The 19,134-nt window shown below is 44.2% G+C and overlaps 1 protein-coding gene across 4 annotated transcripts in view; it reads right to left on the reverse strand.

Annotated features, from left to right (window-relative positions):
• MPV17L (MPV17 mitochondrial inner membrane protein like) overlaps nucleotides 1-19,134 on the reverse strand; it is a 210,876-nt gene that overhangs the window by 158,250 nt on the left and 33,492 nt on the right. The window contains exons 2-3 of one of the 4 annotated variants that reach the window (XM_056542833.1): nucleotides 14,305-14,387; nucleotides 8,009-8,123 (exon numbers count right to left, since the gene is read on the reverse strand). The gene's annotated coding sequence lies outside the window, so the exon portion shown is untranslated. Of the gene's footprint in view, nucleotides 1-8,008; nucleotides 8,124-14,304; nucleotides 14,393-19,134 lie in introns of all 4 variants that reach the window. The other 3 variants (XM_056542832.1, XM_056542831.1, XM_056542830.1) reach the window with 3 other exon arrangements.

Below are 19,134 nucleotides of genomic sequence, written 5' to 3' on the forward strand. Positions count from 1 at the left end.
GTAGTCCAAGGGCAGACTGACGGATCTCAGGGGTCTCACTCTTGAGACCCCTTGCAACTTCTCCGCCCCTGCCCCCTAGTGATGACATCATTAGGGGGCGGAGCTTCACAGTCCAGGCCTGAAGCCAGGGTGGTAAGTATGGCTCTGTTCTCATTATGCGTTTTGCATAATGGGAACAGAGCCTTTTTGGCAGTGTGTTCCCAAACAGGGAGACTCCAGCTGTTGTTTACCTACAGCCCCCATGATGGGAGTTGTAGTTTAGCAACAATTGGAGGCTCCCTCTTTAGGAACACACTGCATTATGTGCGCTCTACCCAGGGGAGAGCGCCAAAAATGTCATTTCAGATAAGTGAATGCAGAGGACTACCTGAGATTCAGTGGAGTGTGACGATGACTAGCATTTTTTTAATGTCAATAAAAGGGTTAACGAGGGCTGTGGGGGAGTGTTTTTTTAAATCCATTTTTTATTTCATGTGTTGTGTTTTTTATCATTGAAATTTCAGGCTTAGTAGTGGAAGCCGTCTTGTAGACGGAATCTATTACTAAGCTGGGCTTAGCGTTAGCCCCGAAAACAGCTAGCGCTAACCCCCAATTATTACCCCGGTACTAACCGCCACAGGGTTGCCGGGAAGAGCCGTTACCAACAGGCCCGGAGCATCAAAAATAGCGCTCCTTGGCCTAGGCGGTAACAGGCTGGGGTTATTTAGGCTGGGGAGGGCCAGTAACAATGGTCCTCGCCCATCATGGTAATGTCAGGCTGTTGCTGATTGGTTGGTGTCTGATTGACACTGAAAATATGGGGAAGCCTATGTGTTGTTTTTTTTTGTAATAAAAAAAAGTGTGTGGTTCCCCATATTTTCAGTGTCAGTCAGATACCAACCAATCAGCAACAGCCTGACGTTACCAGGGTGGGCGAGGACCATTGTTACTGGCTCTCCCCAACCTAAATAACCCCAGCCAGGAGCGCTATTTTTGACACTCCAGGCCTGTTGGTACTGGCTCTTCCCGGCAACCCTGTGGCGGTGGGTAACGGGGTAATAATTGGGGGTTAGCGCTAGCTGTTTTTGTGGCTAACGCTAAGCCTGGCATTGAAAAAAAAATGTATTTAAAAAAAAAAAAAAACACTCCCCACACAGCCCTCATTAAACCTTTTATTGACATAAAAAAAAAGCTGGTAATCATCGCAATACACTGAATCTGACGTACTCCTCCCCATTCACGTATCTGAAATGAGAAAAAAAAAAGGTTAGGACATCATTTGTGATCTCGCCTGGTGAGTGCGCCCATACTGCAGCGTGTAACAGGGAGCCTCCAATTGTTCTTGTCTGCCTACTGTATCCTGTATGTACAGTCATCTATAGATGGCGGTATATACAGGAGAGCGCACAAAGATTTAACTCAGAACTGCAGTGTGGGTTAACTCTTTCCTTGCTGGGCTCCTGTATAATATACATGGATACACTATGCCCCCTGTATACTATACAGTGGGCGGAGGTAAGTAGTGATGCTCTGCACCCTGTATATGTATATGCTATACATCACTTCTTACCTCCTTACACTCCGTGGGGCGGGCGCTCTGCATCCGACCCATGGAGTAGTACCTGCAGTGAAAAAAATGCACACAGGGTACAAAAATGTTTGTTTCCGCACATCAGCAAAAATGCAAGAAAAAACACAAGGGGGGAGATTAATCAAAACCTATGTAGAGGAAGAGCGGTGCAGTTGCCCATAGCAACCTATCAGATTGCTCCTTTCATTTTTGTAAAGAAGCAATCTGATTGGTTGCCATGGGCAACTGCACTACTCTTCCTCTGTACAGTTTTTGATAAATCTCCCCCAAGAAAAGTTACCAAAATGCAGGAAAAGCTGGGACCGTTTTTCAGGCGTTTTTGCTGGTGGACAAAAAAAAAACCTCAGTGGAATCCTGAAAAACAATAGAACAAAATCCCAGCGTCCAGGATACACCACTATTCCTGTGAGGTGTAGAACAGGTCTACAAATAGAACTTTGTGGAGATTTAGACCATTGCACGAAATTTATCATGGGGCTTGCACAAGTTTGATAAATTTGGAGAAATTGCTCCAAATTTAGACCAAACAAAATGATCTACAAAAAACGTCTACCAAAAACAACATTGATACATCTCCCCCATAGGGCTGTCGCCGGAAAGCCCTGTGTGTATAGTGAGCAAGGGATACGCAGCGTATTTCCCGCTGCTGCCATACATTTTGCGCAGCGTCAAATACGCTGCGTATACGCCCTGTGGGAACGCACCCTAAGGAACAGTTTGATCTGGGGGAGGATGCGCACAAGGATCAAATATACATCACTTACACTACCTGATGGTGAAGGAAGCTGGTCAATATCAGACTTCAGACGTTATTGATCACCAACATGCCAGAAAATTGTGAGATGGGAAAAAGGAACGGTTTTAAATTATTCTTTCCCAAATGTCACAAGGAGCTTATAGGAACAGAGGAATTAATGCATGTGGGTTCGTAATCTCACAAACAGAACACACTCGGCACTGCTAAGTTTATGCACATTCACAGATGACTGACACAAATGCTCCAGATCCTGGATTAAACACTGATGCAGCCTATGGTGCTTCACTGATCACAAGACTTAAAAATAATCCACAATTACTGTCCATAAGAACGAAAGATCATGGCACTTACCAATGATGCTGTAGTGAACTTTTTTGAAGATCCAGGTAGGGGTGCTTCTTTGGGCAACGGTGGCGTTTCGCACGTGCTTGCACCCGGTGGGCCAGTCGAAGCGCAAGCACGCGCAAAACGGCACCGTTGCCCAAAGAAGAACCCCTGCCTAAGTACATGTCTGTCTCGCACCTGTAATGTGACACCTGGATAAAGTTCACTACAGCAGCATTGGTGAGTGCCATGATCTTTTGTTCTTATGGACAGTAACTATATCGGCATTACTTTGCCTGACTTTGTGCTATACCATTTTTTATTGTCGTTATGTTATGCTTTGTTGTTCATCTTTTCTTGGTCTGGATTCCGATGTCGTGGCGTATGTTGGTGTAGAGAGCGTAAATGTCCATTGTGATGACGTGGAAGTTGTCTTTGGATTCTATTGATTTTAAGAGGATTATGAGATCATCTGAGCTTTTGAGAAAGCTTGGGAGTGCTTGGACATATTCTTGTAGGATGAGATCTAGGTACAGTGGTCCCTCAACATATGATGGTAATTAGTTCCAAACGACCCATCGTTTGTCGAATCCATCATATGTTGAGGGATCCGTGCAATGTAAAGTATAGGAAGCTGTACTCACCTGTCCCCGCCGCTCCGGACCAGGTCCTCACCGCTCCCGATGCTGTCCAAGGGGCTCCCGATGCTGTCCCACTCCTCCGGCATCTTCCATATCTTCTGCAGGGTCCCGGCCTCGCTTTCTGGTGATGTTATTACGCTGCTGCGCCGGCGCGGCGTGCGTAGTGACGTAATAACGACGCCGGAAAGCGAGGCCCGGACCCCGGAGAAGATGCAGAAGACGCCGGAGGATCGCGAAGTGGACCCGGAGCAGCTGGAATAGGTAAGCGAACCTGCCCGGGATGCTTAAACTGCTATCCGACAGCAGCTTAAGTATTTTGCGCTGTCGGATAGCAGTTAATGCGATGGCCCCCACATATAAAAGCATCGTATGTCGATGCTGACATAGACATGCGATGGCCTCTGAGAGGCCATCCTGTGTCGATTTTATCATATGTCGGGGCCATCGCATGTCGGGGGGTTACTGTAGTGTGATATTTGGGATGTTGGACTGTAGATTACGGATAGGATTGGTCGTCCTGGGGGATTGTCCGTGTCTTTATGTATTTTTGGTAGAAGGTAGTAGTATGGTGTATCTGGGGTGGAGACTTGTAGGAATTTTCTTTAATTTTTTGTGATGATGTTGTCTTGAAGGGCTTTGTCCAGTAATTTGTTGATTTTGTTCTGAAGGGTTGGAAAGGGGTTTTCTGGGAGTATTCTGTAGTAGTCAGTATTGCCCAGGATATTTATTGCTTCTTGATGATAGTCTTGGAAGTTTTGTATGACAATACTGCCCCCTTTGTCTGCTGAACGCATTGTGATGGTGTCATTTTCTATGAGGTTTTTCAGAGCAAGTTGTTCTGCTTTGGTGAGGTGGCCTTCTTTGTGGTGGTGTGGAATTTTTTTTCGGTAGTTTTTTCAGGTCTTCTGCACTAGGTCGTGGAAGGTTTTAATGTGGTGGCTTTGGCTCTGCATTGGATAGAATTGCGATTTTGTTTTTGATCGGGGGCGTTTGCCTTCCAGTGGAGGTGGTGGTCTGTGTATTAGTGGCGTTGGTCTGGTTCGGTAGTAAAAAAAATGTCTCTGGAGAGTGATTTTTCTGGTGAATTGATAGAGATCCAAAAAAAAGGTTGAAGTTGTCAGGATTGTTGGTAGGACAGAAGGACAGGCCTTTTTTGAGAAGGCTGATTTCATGGGGGGGGGGTTAGTTTGTGTGAGGATAGATTGAAGATTTTCACAAGGATGTCAGTGGTTTTTCCTTTTGGTTTGATTACTGTGGTTACTGTAGTTTCCGTTCTTGGTTTCTTCCTGATCCCTCCTCTGCTTCCTCTCTTTGATTTTTTTCTTTTTCTGGGAGTTAAGGGCAGGTAGAAGTGTTTCATGGTTTTCTTTTTGGTGTGTGGTGTGGTGCCCATCTCTAAAAAATCAGCCGGTTGCTGGGTGGGCTTGGTGAGGCAGGACTGGAGAAAGGGTACATAATTGTGGCCATTATTTTTGATGTTGTCCACGGTGAAGATGTCAGGATGTCCGGGTTCGTTTGTCTTTTGAGCGGGTCCTGGTTGAGCAGAGTGGTGGTGGGGGGGGGGGGGGGGTTCCCCAGTGGATGCTGGTGAGAACAGGACTAGGAGTTCTGTTTCATTGGCGGAGGTGTGGGTGGAGATTGGTTTGTCGTGGGTTGTGAGGATGGACGTGGGTTGTGAGGATTTGTGCAGGTGGTTTTTGAGTTTGGCAATGGTCTGCATGATATCTTGGATTTTTGCTTGTCTGGGAGTGGATATGGTGGGGGAGGAGCCGGGGGGGGGGGGAAGAGGGGTGAGTGGTGGGTGATTGTGTTTGTTTGGGGTGCTGGTGGGTGTACCAGAACACTGGGGGGCGTGGGTTGCCCGTGGTGGGGCACGGGGTGGTGTTCTTGGTTTGGGTATGCGTGGACTCGTGTGTGTGTGTGTGTGTGTGCGGTCTAACGTTTTGGTTCAGAAGGTGAGGGGTTTGCGGGGGTGTGTGTTGTACAGGGTGTTGGTATTTGCAGGGCGTGGGGATGCGTGGTGGATGGTGGGTGCTGGGTTTTTGGCTGGGTTTTTTTTTTTTTTTGTTCCATGTTCTGTAGGTGCCATTTTTTACGTCTGTTCTATCACGTTTGAGTTTGTGAGCTTTTTGGAGATATCATTCTGCACCCTGTTGATTCTGCCTGAAAGCGCTTTGTCTAGTTTCTGATATTCCGGATGGGATGTGAAATCAGTTACTTCTGTGATAACTAGTTGGATGCCGTGAGTAAGTTTGTCACGTAGTGCAATTCTTTTTTTAGCAACCTGCTGCATCATTAGGTTGGAACAATCATTTAGGAGTATTTCCCATTCATTGCAATACACACTGTCATTTTTGAAAGTGGATTCGTTAATGAGTCTTGAACCCCTTGGAGCAAGGTTCTCCCCCATGTAAATGTTCAGAAATCAATGTTGGCACTGTGCCGCAGTTCATCAAGCATTAGGTCTTCAAGTTTATGAAATAATGCAATGAGCGCCGCAGTGTCGGGCATGGGGTCCGTCACTGCGGTACCTGAAAGTCCTGCGCTGGGTTTTTTCCCAATCTGTGAGATCGGTGAGGAGTATCTTTCAGTCTTGGAGTCGGGATGTGTAGTAATCCATATCTTCGTCACTTTTATGGAGCAGCCCTCTGTGGGTGGTCTTGGACCGATCCGGGTCCTGAAGGCGGGTCCGTTTAGCGTGGAGAGCAGGGAAGAAAAGAGCAGAGATGGCGCTCCAAAAGTGAAGTATGTTTTCAAAAGGTTAAATCGGGAAAAGGATGAAATGGTGCTCACCTTATTGTGTTGTGCTGGCAGGCACACTGTGAATCGCTTTTAGTCTATGTGTCGGGAGGCAGCCGGCCATCTGTCCCGCTTAGCAAGCGGGCTGGAACAGGAATACAGATGTGGAATCTGGGTTGCCTTGCGGGGCTCGCTAGAAGTCCGAGAAAAAATCCAACTTGATGGCTTCGCAGTCGCTCGCCCGAGGATGACCTTGAGTCAGTTGAGATTTTGAGGCTTTATTTCGTTAATAAACAACGAGTTTCGAGAGGGCACCCCTCTTCGTCAGGTTTATAGCAAGACAGTAAGTTGTACAGTTATTTATATACATTAGATTTCAAATTCTGGCGGGAGAGCGGGTCGCGGGGTCAGTGGTGACGTCACAAGACCCCGGGTTCCGCTGCTGGGAGGGCTGGATCTGTACAGTGTTCTATTGAAATCAATAGGCTGTATAAAGCCTATGTTAGGTATGCTGGCACGGTTGTCTGCTAAGCAGGAGGGATGGTGGTCAGGCAGTGGATGGGGTGCTAGTTACATGTATCTGATCCTGGCTTGGGCATAAACTTTATTGTGTTACTGTGCTTGCATGTGTGAATGAACTTACATTTACCTGGGGTTTACAAATGTAGGTCACTGGGTTAATTGGTTGGGGATGTAGGTAAATGATGATTGACAGTGTTAATAACTGTGGGAATGTAAACATAGGCCACGTGGGTGTAAAGATGAGAGTGTGACATTGTATCACTTCTATAGGAGAACTGAGAATTCTTACGCATAAGGGTAAAGGCCAGTAGATGGCAGCAAAAGCATACAGATGATGGTTGCTTCTGTGTGGGAGCATGAGTAAGGACACAGTGGTGGAACTGGCTGCAATTTGTTTTATGTTAATATTTTTATGTTTTTATTTGTTTTGTTGGTTTAGGTTTTGTTTTTGGTTCTTATTCATTTTGTCTTTAGTTTTTATTTTTTATTTTGTATTTTTTATATATTTTATTTTTTATTTATGTTTTATCTATGTTTTTATTTTTTGTTTTATTTATATTTTTATTTGTGGTGATATTTATATTGGTTTATTTTTTCTTGGACATCTGGCGAGCCACGCAAGGCAACCCAGATTCAACATCTGTATTCCTGTTCCAGCCCGCTTGCTACGCGGGACCAATGGCCGGCTGCGTCCCAACACATATACTAAAAGCGTTCCACAGTGTTGTGCCTTCCAGCACAACACAATAAGGTGAGCACCATTTCATCCTTTTCCCGATTAACCCTTTGAAAACGTGCTTCACTATTGGAGCGCCATCTCTTCACTTTTTTCCCTGCTTTGAAAGTTGCGTAGCACACTGTCCTGTTAGTTCGGCATCCACGAGAGCAGCAACCAAAGAGCAATAATTGGACGCATGACAGTGGCAGGAATTGGAAAATGACATTATCTACAATTCCCAAGGCATTTACTTTAGTGCAAGATGAATTTTTGTTTGTTTGGTGTACTAAATTTAAGTCAGGTAAGTACTCTTAAGTGATTGTTTTGTGAAGTACTATGTGTTTAGTACTATGTAGAAGGTCAGTCTTGATATCTTAATGGCAGTTTCCCTTGAGTGGACCTTTGAGTAGGTGTTAGTGATGGGTGACAAAATTGTTATTCCTCAGAGGAGCCGAGGAAGCCTCGCTACTACTACAACACCTATTATATACATTTTTATGTACATGAGTACAATAACCATTTACATTTAGTTATTCTAGCATGAATATTCATTAAATACTCCAACAGGGTTTAGGTGCATTCACCTGATAAGTGCTATTTTCACGAAGAATGTCACGTTACGATTGAGGAATTTACAAGTAAACGTGCGTACAAGGATCAGCAGTCCACCTGCACTAAGAATCTAAACTTTCACGACTAGCACAGTTTAGCCGGGCACACACTTACGAATCTCCTACCTCTAGGAGTCTCTTGGTCTAAAGACCAGGCACAAAAGCTTGATGATTACGTTATAACTTGAACAGTCTTAGCATAGTCCTGCTAGGCACGTTTCTTGAACTTGTTGCAAACAGTCTGTGAAGACAAAAACAAAGTAAACTTTAAAGAGATGAGTGTCACAGTTCAGATGCAGCCGCGGCAATGTTGTCCTGCTCCTCACCTAGAGCCTCTACCCCTCTCAGGATCACGAGCAGGCAAAGAGTTAATGTGGCTCTCCCACGCCACATTATTCAGGATAGAATGTGACACTGAAGGATTTAGGTTAACAGTTGATGCCAGTTGATTCAACCCCACCTCCTCATCAGGCGTGGGCTGCAGCACATTTCTTGGTACCTGGGGGGGCAGAACAAAGCTCCTTGTTGGGAGGAGGCCCAGGTACTTCTGTTGGCACCCGCGGTCGAGGCCAAACCTCCTGGACAGGAGTAAGCCAGGGTGCTTTGCTGTAGACAGTAGGACTTTGTTGCTGTTGCAGAGGCTCCTCCTCCTTGAGTACGCTGGTGGCGGCATCAGGAGCAGGCCACTTCGGCCTCAGCTGGAAGGGGTCAGCTTCCCAATCATTCGAAGGAAAATACTTGAAGGGCAACTGGGTTGGAGCTGCTGGCCTGGTGACTGCGGCTGACCCACTCTCCGCGCAGGCCCCGGACGGGGGTGTATTCCACTATCTCACCCAATCAATGAGGGTACCATAACCTCTGACCTTGTCGAACTTGGCCACTGTTGCTTTGCGACGTTCCAAGGGCTCCCTCCCCTTCTCGGGGATGATCCCATCTGCGAATAAAGAGGGCCTCCATCTCCTTGGTGTTCTCCTGCTAACGGATCCTCTCCTCCAGAGGCAGATGTACATGCTTAGGGGCATAAAGTTCTCTGTGTCGGGCGTTTAATTGTTCCATCAGGTTGGCTATTTCGGCCTCCTGGCGGGCCCTTTCTCGTTGTGCCTTAGGAACCGGTGGTAGAGATTTCCCAGGCAGAGGTTGAAGCCCATCATGCATATATTGGACAAAGTAAGGTTCATCCCCAAAAACCCGTTGGGGCAATTTTGGGGAGCACGGTCATGCATTTTGCAGGGCAGATAAGGGTATCTCTGGCTCAGGGCTGGTGGAGGAAGAGAAGGCAGCCTCAGATGGTGTACTTACTGAGGATTCCTCCGTCGGGATCTCCGCCCACGAACCCCAGGTGCGGTGGTGAGGGGACAATCTCACCGGTGATGGAGTTCCAGGTGTGTCTGCGGTGTCCCCCGGAGGGGGAAGATTGCAGGCCCCCTCTTCATCCAATGACAACCGCTGCAAACGGTCGGCAAGATCGTGGAAAAGTTGGGCTGCGGGCGCCACAACTTTCCGTTGTTACGGTGCCATCTTTGTGCGCATGCCACGTGGAACGCTGCTCTCCGCCATGTCTGTACCTGCCGGCTCTCGTTTGTGCATACCGAGGAGGTCGCTGTGCAGAGTTCCCTTTATACTGGGCTTCACCAAAATGGCTGCCGGCCGGAAGAACGTCATCGGTGCAGCCCCGACTTCCTGTTTCCCCGGAAACAACAACCGTGTCTCTAAGTTCACTTTCGGCTGCAATACACTCACTTGAGAGCCACGCCCTGGGGCGGGTCGTGGCGCAGAAGGGCCTTCTTCATGTGCTTTTCTGGCAGAGAGTTAAATCTTGCAATGCTGACAGGACCTGAGGATCGCAGCATACATTCGCATCTCACTTAAAACATTTCTGCAGCAATAAAATTTCTGCTCCATAATTATACAGGGGGAGTACACTTTACTTGGTGGCAACAACTGGAGGCACACACCTGTATCCTGTTCGTCAGACGTCAAAAAGCTATGTGATAGCCTAAGGGGTGTAGGGTATGGGGAGTGTAGCTGTGCGGGTATCAAAGAATGCTTGTTAACCCTTGCTATTCGTGACGCCAGGGTGAGGGCTCCTCTATAAAGCTTTTCCTACCGCCGCCCTTCCCAGGAACGATAGGGAGGTAGATGATGATAGGTTTGAGGTAGATAATAATAATGGATTGTCCACAACTGGAGAACTTCTGTAAACTGCGTTAACTTCCCTGAAGATTTTCTGTACACTTCATTAACATAACAGTCTCTTATCATAACAGCAGCTTCCTTCGGAGATTGACAATGGTTTGGACTTTAGCTTTAGAAGTCTTTTAGTCTATTTTAGTGTTCCACTGGATTTAGGGGAATTAGTTCCGGTCCAGTAGTCACGCTAGCATTAGCGGGAATTAGTAAAACTCACGATTTTTGGTTCTGCTGAGGCCGTAGGTTTTGAGGCCTAGCGTGTCTTTGAAAGTTGCGTAGCACATCGTCCTGTTAGTCCGGCATCCACGAGAGCAGCAACCCAAGAGAGCGATAATTGGACGCAGCTACCTTATATGGGCAGGGGCTGGACTAACGCTAATTGGTCCAAATGGATGTCAATCACCATTAAAGAGATTTGTGGTTAACACGTGACCCAAGGACCTCCTAAGGTCCTGCAACATACCATAGAGGTTACTAGAATGGTCACATGACCGAAGGTCCTGCGATGCTGAACAAGGTAAGTACTATACATTCCTATAAAATGTAGCTATAGTTATTAATATATACATTTATTAACATTAAAGTTAGACTTCACACTCCAAACTTGGCAATGCTCATCTCTCAAATATACAAGTATTAGTAGAATTGTAAGGGTGTCTACCAACCTATATACAGAATCTCCCAAAATAACAATTGAGGAATAAAAGGGGGGGGGAGGTGCTTATAAGACTTAACTTTTGATAACTCACACTAAAAAAATAGTATTTATGTGATGCAAATAAATGAGCTGTAGCACTGTGATGCAAAGTGCACAAGCTCAATGGACGCCAGGGTATACCTGCTAAAATTGCAAAAAATGGGGAGATCGCTCCCACAACGATATAATCAATAGTGTCCACAAACAGGACAACAATGCCCAGGCAGGGCTGACTGTGTCCAAAACCACAATGGGCATTGTGCGTCCCCTGCGTCGTTGCTATGCGCGGCACGGCACGGCGCGGCGCGATAACGAGTGACGTCATTGCGCCTCGCAGCGCATAGCAACGACGCAGGGGACGCACACCGGAGGCCTGAAGCAGCGCGGACCCGACCCCGGCAACAGGTAATTATACAACCGGGGATAGGGGAGGCAGTGGGGCAGCAGCGCCGGCAATAGGTGCCGATGCCCCTTCTCTCTCCCTGGCTATCAGCGTCGCTGCCCCATTGCCGGCACCGCTTCTCTTCCCCTGGCTATTGGCGCCGGCAATGGGGCGCCGGCACCGATAGTCAGGGGGACAGAACGGGCAGCGGCGCCGATAGCCAGGGGGAGAGAAGGGCCGGCAGCAGGGCTCTAGACCCCAGGACAGGCAGGGGCAGAGAAGCCGGCAGCGACAGCGGTCTCTGCATCTGCAAAGCCACTGCAGTTCATTGATTTATTAAACCGCCCACTTTAAATCATTGAACTGCAGCGGCTTATCGGCGTATAACACGCAGGTAGACTTTAGGCTAAAAATTTTAGCCTAAAAAGTGCGTGTTATACGCCATTAAAGTTAGACTTAAGGAGAGGCGACTAGGGGCTGTCCCACCTGAGCAACCCTACCTGAACATAGTTACTCTGACTTTGGGGACCTCTGCACTAGGTACTGGATGCAATACGGTATCGGGATACCACACATTACCCCCATGATATCGGGGTTTCTTAAGGAAGTTAGGGGAAATCTGGCCCTTTGATGTGGGCTGATGTCAGAGTAGGAGCCTGCAAGACAAAAACCTCCAAGGAAAGTGGACTTCAGGCGCTGAAGGACCAGACAACGTGGAGACTAGGGATGAGCGAATTTACAGTAAATTCGATTTGTCACGAACTTCTCGGCCCGGCAGTTGATGACTTATCCTGCGTAAATTAGTTCAGCCTTCAGGTGCGCCGGTGGGCTGGAAAAGGTGGATACATTCCTAGGAAAGAGTCTCCTAGGACTGTATCCACCTTTTCCAGACCACCGGAGCACCTGAAAGCTGAACTAATTTATGCAGGAAAAGACATCAACTGCCGAGCCGAGAAGTTCGTGACGAATCAAATTTACTGTAAGTTCGCTCATCTCTAGTGGAGACAGTAAAACATTTATTTTATTGTCTTTACGTTGTCTGGTCCCTCAGCGCCTGAAGTCCACTTTCCTTGGAGGTCTTTGTTTTGCAATTGCTACACCGGTGGTACAGCAGCAGTGGACCATTGTTATATACCTTCACCCAAGTTGTGCTGGCTCATGCACAACTTGTTCTGGTAAGCGCTATACTCTTTTAGTGTCTTACTTTGTTTTGGCGATATTACACCATGGAACGCTCCTTTTCTGTTTTTTTCTAGAGTAGGAGCCTGACAGTAGAACAGCACATGCCCTTTGGTATGGGGCACAGCAAATACACACTATGGTGCCTATTCTGATATGGTGCTGTTCCGCACGCCGGCATTCATGCACATCTGAGCTGTCTGCAGCATTGTTTGTTGACCATAGTTTCAAGTTACAACAATCCAGGAAAAATCACTGAATGATGAAAATATTACAGCCACTGTAACTTGAAGGACTACTGTATTTTATTAATACATTTCATATAACTGCGCCCTAACTATCCTATTACTTTGTAATATACATGCAATTCAGTTCTTGCTTGTCAATTGCAAATACTGTGACTGTTGAATTGGAGCTCTTTTTGTTTCCTCAAACACGTTGCAACACCAGACTACAGGGATATGATAAAGTAATTTAAACATGACAAAAATTTAACACACTCCTTCAACACACAGCTATTGAACACACTGTAAAGATCCTGAAAAACATGATTTTTTAAAAATGTCTATATATTTCAACATTCTGAAAAACGTCCTATATTGATCTGTAATATCCTTCTCATTGTCATAGTAGTTATTTAGCAGTTGATGTTACGGTCTTTATTTTTAGTTCCTTGGTCTCCACAACTTCTTCTTAAAGACTGTCCTCTCTGAAGCACACGTGTATTCTCTCCTCCTTGTGTTATCTTTTCAGCAATATCTCCCCAGTCTAACCTACCTTGCCCCCTCTCTCTTCTATGTAGTCAGTAGGACAGATCAAGGACATCTCCTTTATTTGTCTTATAAGCACTTGCCTACCCCTTTACACATTGGTTTATTAGGAATTCATGATTAAGGTTTTGTTCTTGAGAGATCTGTAGTGATGAGCGGACATATAGTACTGGCACTGGTGACCAGCAATTACGAGATAGTAAATAAAATTCAAATATATTATAAAACAAAAGGTTCTTATTTTTCTTAGACTGGGACATCTGCAGGAAAAGCCTCACTAGAAAATGTCTTAATTTAATAAAGCTGTAATATCTCCTACCCATCAGGACTTACAACATATGCAGCCCAAAGAAGTTCCAGTGTTTCAGTTCTGCTTGGGAACATACCATCCTTTCAAATGAGTCTCTCGTAAATTGCCACCCAAAAGGCACCAACAGCGTTAAGAGTAGCTCCACATCCCAGGAGAACTGAATTCAGTTAAAAAAAAAAAAAAATTCTCCCGTTTTGATTTTTTTATTACAATTTTCTTTAGACACGTAATATAATACAAAAGCAGAGTGGTTGAGCTCATAACATGCATGAAGATGAGCTAAATGACCTTTAGTAGCTAGCATTATGAAAGACACTCCTATATTGGTTAAGACAAGTCAACAAGTGTGAAGACATGATGAACTAATGTTTTGGTAATTACAATGGCTTTATACATTTGTTATTCATGCATTTAATTCTTGTTTGCTGGACAGGAAACCCCTCCAGGGTACAAAGTTATGCTTACAAGCGATATGCTTGTGTAATAGAGTACTGCATATATAGCTAATATATTTCATTTAGATAAAAGAAGGTAATAATTTTGATCAAAGAAGATAATCCATGGCAAAAGTTTGACCATCAGTTTGTTAGTCCATAAACTATGGATGAAACAGTTAAGCAAAGCAATGAGGTAGGCAAAGGCCAGTAAACAGTCTGAATCTTAATACCATCTTAATATGATTTATGTGAAATTTTGAAAAATTAGTCCATCCTGCAAAGCTGACCGGTCAGCTGCTTTTAAGGAAAGTCCAAAAAAGCCAAGGGAGAAACAACACAGCTACTGGTTTTGATTTTTTTCATATTTATTTTGATCCACTTAATTTTCCCCTGGGTATTCTGTGAAAGGTCTACATGGACCAAATAATTACAAATGAACTTTCCCTTTATCACTTACCTCCTGTATGTTTCTTGCTGCTGGCTGCTTGCAGTTACATGTAAATGGTCAGTCAGTGGCTGCTCAAATATAACTTCCTGCTCCTGTGCTAAATAAATAAGATCATGTTCTTTAAGTACAATAAATTAGCAATTTGTTAAAAAAAAAAAAAAAAACATTTTGGATTATGTCATATGAGTTACTTTTATATATTATTGTATTATTCCTATGAGAAATATTGTAGAGTTGAACATAATTAGTCCTCTACCTATCAATTTGGTATTAGTGGAAGTCCATCAAGTTCAACCTTTATCCCTACTGTGTTCCTACTGAGTTGATCTAGAGGAAGGCAACCTCTAAGCCTCAAAAATCTTTAAGAGGCTGATGCCAATTGCCCCAAACTAGGGGACAAATATCTTTTGGACTCCAAATATGATAATCAGAATAAATCCCTGAATCAAAGTTCTATCCTTGTAAATCTAATATCTGTCTGTCTCTCTCTCTCTATAACCTGTAATGTTTTTACTTTCCGGAAAGGTATCCAGGCCCCTTTTGAACCGTGACAACCGTGACCTTTTGATCCTGTGATATACTTAGTTATTAGGTCACCTGTAAGTAGACTTTTTTCTTGACTAAATAACCCTAATTCTGATAATCTTTCTGGGGTACTGTAATCATCCTGTTCCATTTATTACCCTGGTTGCAAGTCTTTGAACCCTCTCCAGCACCACTATATATTTCTTGTACATTGGTGCCCAGTACTGTACACAGTATTCCATGTGTGGTCTGACTAGAGATTTGTACAGTGGTAGAATTCTTTCCTTGTCGTAGGTCTCTATGCCCCTATTGAAGCAACCCAGATTTTATTTGCCTTGCCTGACACTGGTTGCTACAGCTAAATATACTGTTAACTAAAACTCCTAAATTCTTTTCCATGTCCGTCATCCCAGTATTTTTTTGATTTAGTACATATTCTCTGCCTTGATTTTTCCTCCCTATGGGCATTACCTTACATTTATCAGTGTTGAACCTCATCTGCCACTTCTCAGCTCAAACCTTCAAACTATTCAGATCCATTTGTAACAGTTCACTGTCCTCTATCGTGTTTACCACTTTAGAGAGGTTAGTATAATCTGAAAAGATTGATACTCTATTATATAATCCCTCTACAAGGTCAATAATAAATATATAAGGACCCAAAACTGACCCCTGTGGTACTCCACTAGTAACAGTCACCCACTGAGAGTATGTGCCATTAACGTACATCCTGTGATATGAAGCATGCTCAGGGCTGAGCGCACTTGTGCCCAAAATATATATATATTTTTTTTTTGTTTTACCATAGATTTAATGTTAAAATGAGTAATGTAATTACAAAGTACAATTGGTGGCGCAAACACAAGCCCTCATATCGGTATGTAGGTGGAAAAAAAAGCATTATGGCTATTAGAATGTGAGGAGAAAAAAAACTACTTTCGTGCAAAAATGAAAAATCCCTCCGTTAAGAGATTAGCAACCACTCTCTTTTTCTTATCAGTGAGCCACTTTTCCACTTACACACATTTTTTCCCATCCCAAGGATTCTCATTTTATGTACCAACCTTTTATGTACCTTTTTGGCCCTTTTTGAATATTATCACAATTGCTATGCGTCAGTCCTGGGAAACATAATTTCACTAGAGGACCTATGGATGGGGGAGAATTAAACACTTATACAATTGATCACTAGGTGATCACAAAGACCCTAGCTTGTGTTAAGTTTTAAAATCATCTGCTAGATCTCTAGTAGTGGCGGACTGCAGCCGCAACACTGTCACACACGCACCTTAGCATGCTTAGCACTGTCACACACGCACCAGTTGCATGTTCAAAATTGACAATTCTCTGATTATGCCAATGAGACCAGTGGGTTCAGGTTTTTAACTTTATAAGGCTCATAATAAAAGTTACTTTTAATAATTAATGGATGGCAAGCTAGGGTCTTTGTGATCAATTGTATATAAATCCGGGGAATCAGACTCTATAAAGTACTTGAATATTAGGTATGTGGCATTTGCTCAAATTGTGAAACCATAAAAAGCCCTAAAAAGAGTACACAGGTTCATCCACCACTAACCACATCCACCATTAAACAACTTCATATGGTATATTAATCAACTCCTTACCTGCAACTTCAAGAGAGTTGTTATTTTTTACGATGCCAATGTAACAAACAGTACATTGGCCATACAAAAAGGCCACTCAAGACTAGAATTTCCAAACATATAAACAATATATGCAAAAAGAATATTAAAAACACAACACCACTATCCTCCCATTTTGCACTTTATCATAACAGTGATCCATCAGGTTTACTTTTTGCTGGTTTACAATTGGTTAAGAGTTAGCGAGCAGGTAGCCAAATGCTACAGATGTCAAAAGCAGAGACACAGAAAATATTCAAATTTGAGAGCCTTTAGCCCAAGGCCCTCAATTCTAACCTTGAATTATTTGGATTTCTTTGATTAACATCCTGATGTAGGCTCCCCACCCACGACACGCATCGGGTAGGCTGCATACCCAGCATAGAGAATGCTCTGCCTTCTGTTACCAGTTTCTATCATTTTGATTGTACATATCCATTATCTCTGTTACTCATCCACTATTCTTGTGTGTTCTTCATTTATATTGCTTATTTAAAGTAACCCTTGATACAAGAGTTACACAACTCCACTTTTCTGGAACATTACCATATTCGATACACACTAATTCTCTAAAATACATTGAAATTAGTCTTCTAATCTGCCTACATGATTATGCCTTCTCATAATAGATCCCTTTTTCCATACACAATTCAAATATCCCCTTACTACAATATATTTTATTCCCACATATCCACTTAAATTTTTCCACTTATTCTTATCATTTTCATATAACAAAATGTTACCTAATCTAATTTTCCTATTTTTCTTTATTCTATTCATCCTTTATTCGTATTTCTTTATTATTATATTATTATTATTTCTATTATTATTTCTATTATTATTATTATTTTTGCATGTTTTACCATTCATTCTTCACTCTTTAAAGTAGACCTGTGGTGTATAAAACTTATCCCCTATCCACAGTGTTCGGACCCCCATGATCTCCTGTATGGGCTCCAGGCATTGCCGAGGCTAATGTGCGTGTCCTCGACCTTACTGAGGTCAACCCCTCATACAGTCTAAGGGAGAGGAGGGGATGCACGAACACTGCATCTCCACCTTTCCCATAAAGATACATGGTAGGAGAGCCGGGACCCTGTACAGGAGATCCCTGTGGATAGGGGATAAGGGTTATACACCACAGATCTCCTTTAATCATTTTTCTATTTCTCATTTACTTTTATTTTCCACATTCCACATACTCTACTTCTTATTGAGATCACCTTCATTCATTCTATCCACTTAATCAGACACTTTCATTCACATCTGCTTAAAATCTAAAAGAGTACAAAGTATTCCATTTCACATTTTCTACTCCCAATCCCTTTCCTTTTCATTGTATTCAATCACCTCCATGACATATAAATAGAAGCACCACTACTACCATCCTGTATTAGCTTCTAAAGAAGGGGTCAGAACATCACCCCGAAACACGTTTAGCATTTCATCAACGTACCCCAACTTAGCACAATTTGTCTAAATGCTGCACGGCTGAAATTCTACACTGCTCAAAAAAATAAAGTGAACACTAAGATAACACATCCTAGATCTGAATAAATGAACTAATCTTATGAAATATTTTCGTCTTTACAAAATCACACAAATTAAAATCAATGGAAATCAAATTTGTCAACCCATGGAGGTCTGGATATGGAGTCACACTCAAAATCAAAGTGGAAAACCACACTAGAGGCTGATCCAACTTTGATGTAATGTCCTTAAAACAAGTCAAAATGAGGCTCAGTAGTGTGAATGGCCTCCCTACAACACCTGTGCATGCGCCTAATGAGGTGGCGGATAGACTCCTGAGGGATGTCCTCCCAGACCTGGACTAAAGCATCTGCCAACTCCTGGACAGTCTGTGATGCAACGTAGCTTTGGTGGATGGAGCGAGACATGATGTCCCAGATGTGATCGGATTCAGGTCTGGGGAACAGCATCAATGCCTTCCTCTTGCAGAAACTGCTGACACACTGCAGCCACATGAGGTCTAGCATTTTCCTGCATTAGGAGGAACCCAGGGCCAACCGCACCAGCATATGGTCTCACAAGGGGTCTCAGGATCTCATCTCGGTACCTAATGGCAGTCGGGCTACATCTGGCAAGCACATGGAGGGCTGTGTGGCCACCCAAAGAAATGCCACCCCACACCATTACTGACCCACCACCAAACCGGTCATGCTGGAGGATGTTGCAGGCAGCAGAACATCCACGGTGTCTCCAGACTCTGTCACATGTGTCACACGTGCTCAGTGTGAACCTGCTTTCATCTGTGAAGAGCACAGGGCGCCAGTGGCAAATTTGCCAATCTTGATGTTCTCTGGCAAATGTCAAACATCCTGCACGGTTTTGGGCTGTAAGCACAACCCCCACCTGTGGACGTCAGGCCCTCATATCACCCTCACGGAGGGTGTTTCTGACCGTTTGAGTGGACACATGCACATTTGTGGCCTGCTGGAGGTCATTTTGCAGGGCTCTGGCAGTGTTCCTCCTGCTGCCGGGTTGTTGCCCTCCTACGGCCTCCTCCACGTCCCCTGATGTACTGGCCTATCTCTTGGTAGCACCTCCATGCTCTGGACACTATGCTGACAGACACAGCAAACCTTTTTGCCAGAGCTCGCATTGATGTGCCATCCTGCATGAGCTGCACTACCTAGCCACTTGTGTG

This window comes from Hyla sarda, chromosome 10 (genome assembly GCF_029499605.1).
Source record: "Hyla sarda isolate aHylSar1 chromosome 10, aHylSar1.hap1, whole genome shotgun sequence".
In the NCBI taxonomy this organism is placed as follows: Eukaryota; Metazoa; Chordata; class Amphibia; order Anura; family Hylidae; genus Hyla; species Hyla sarda.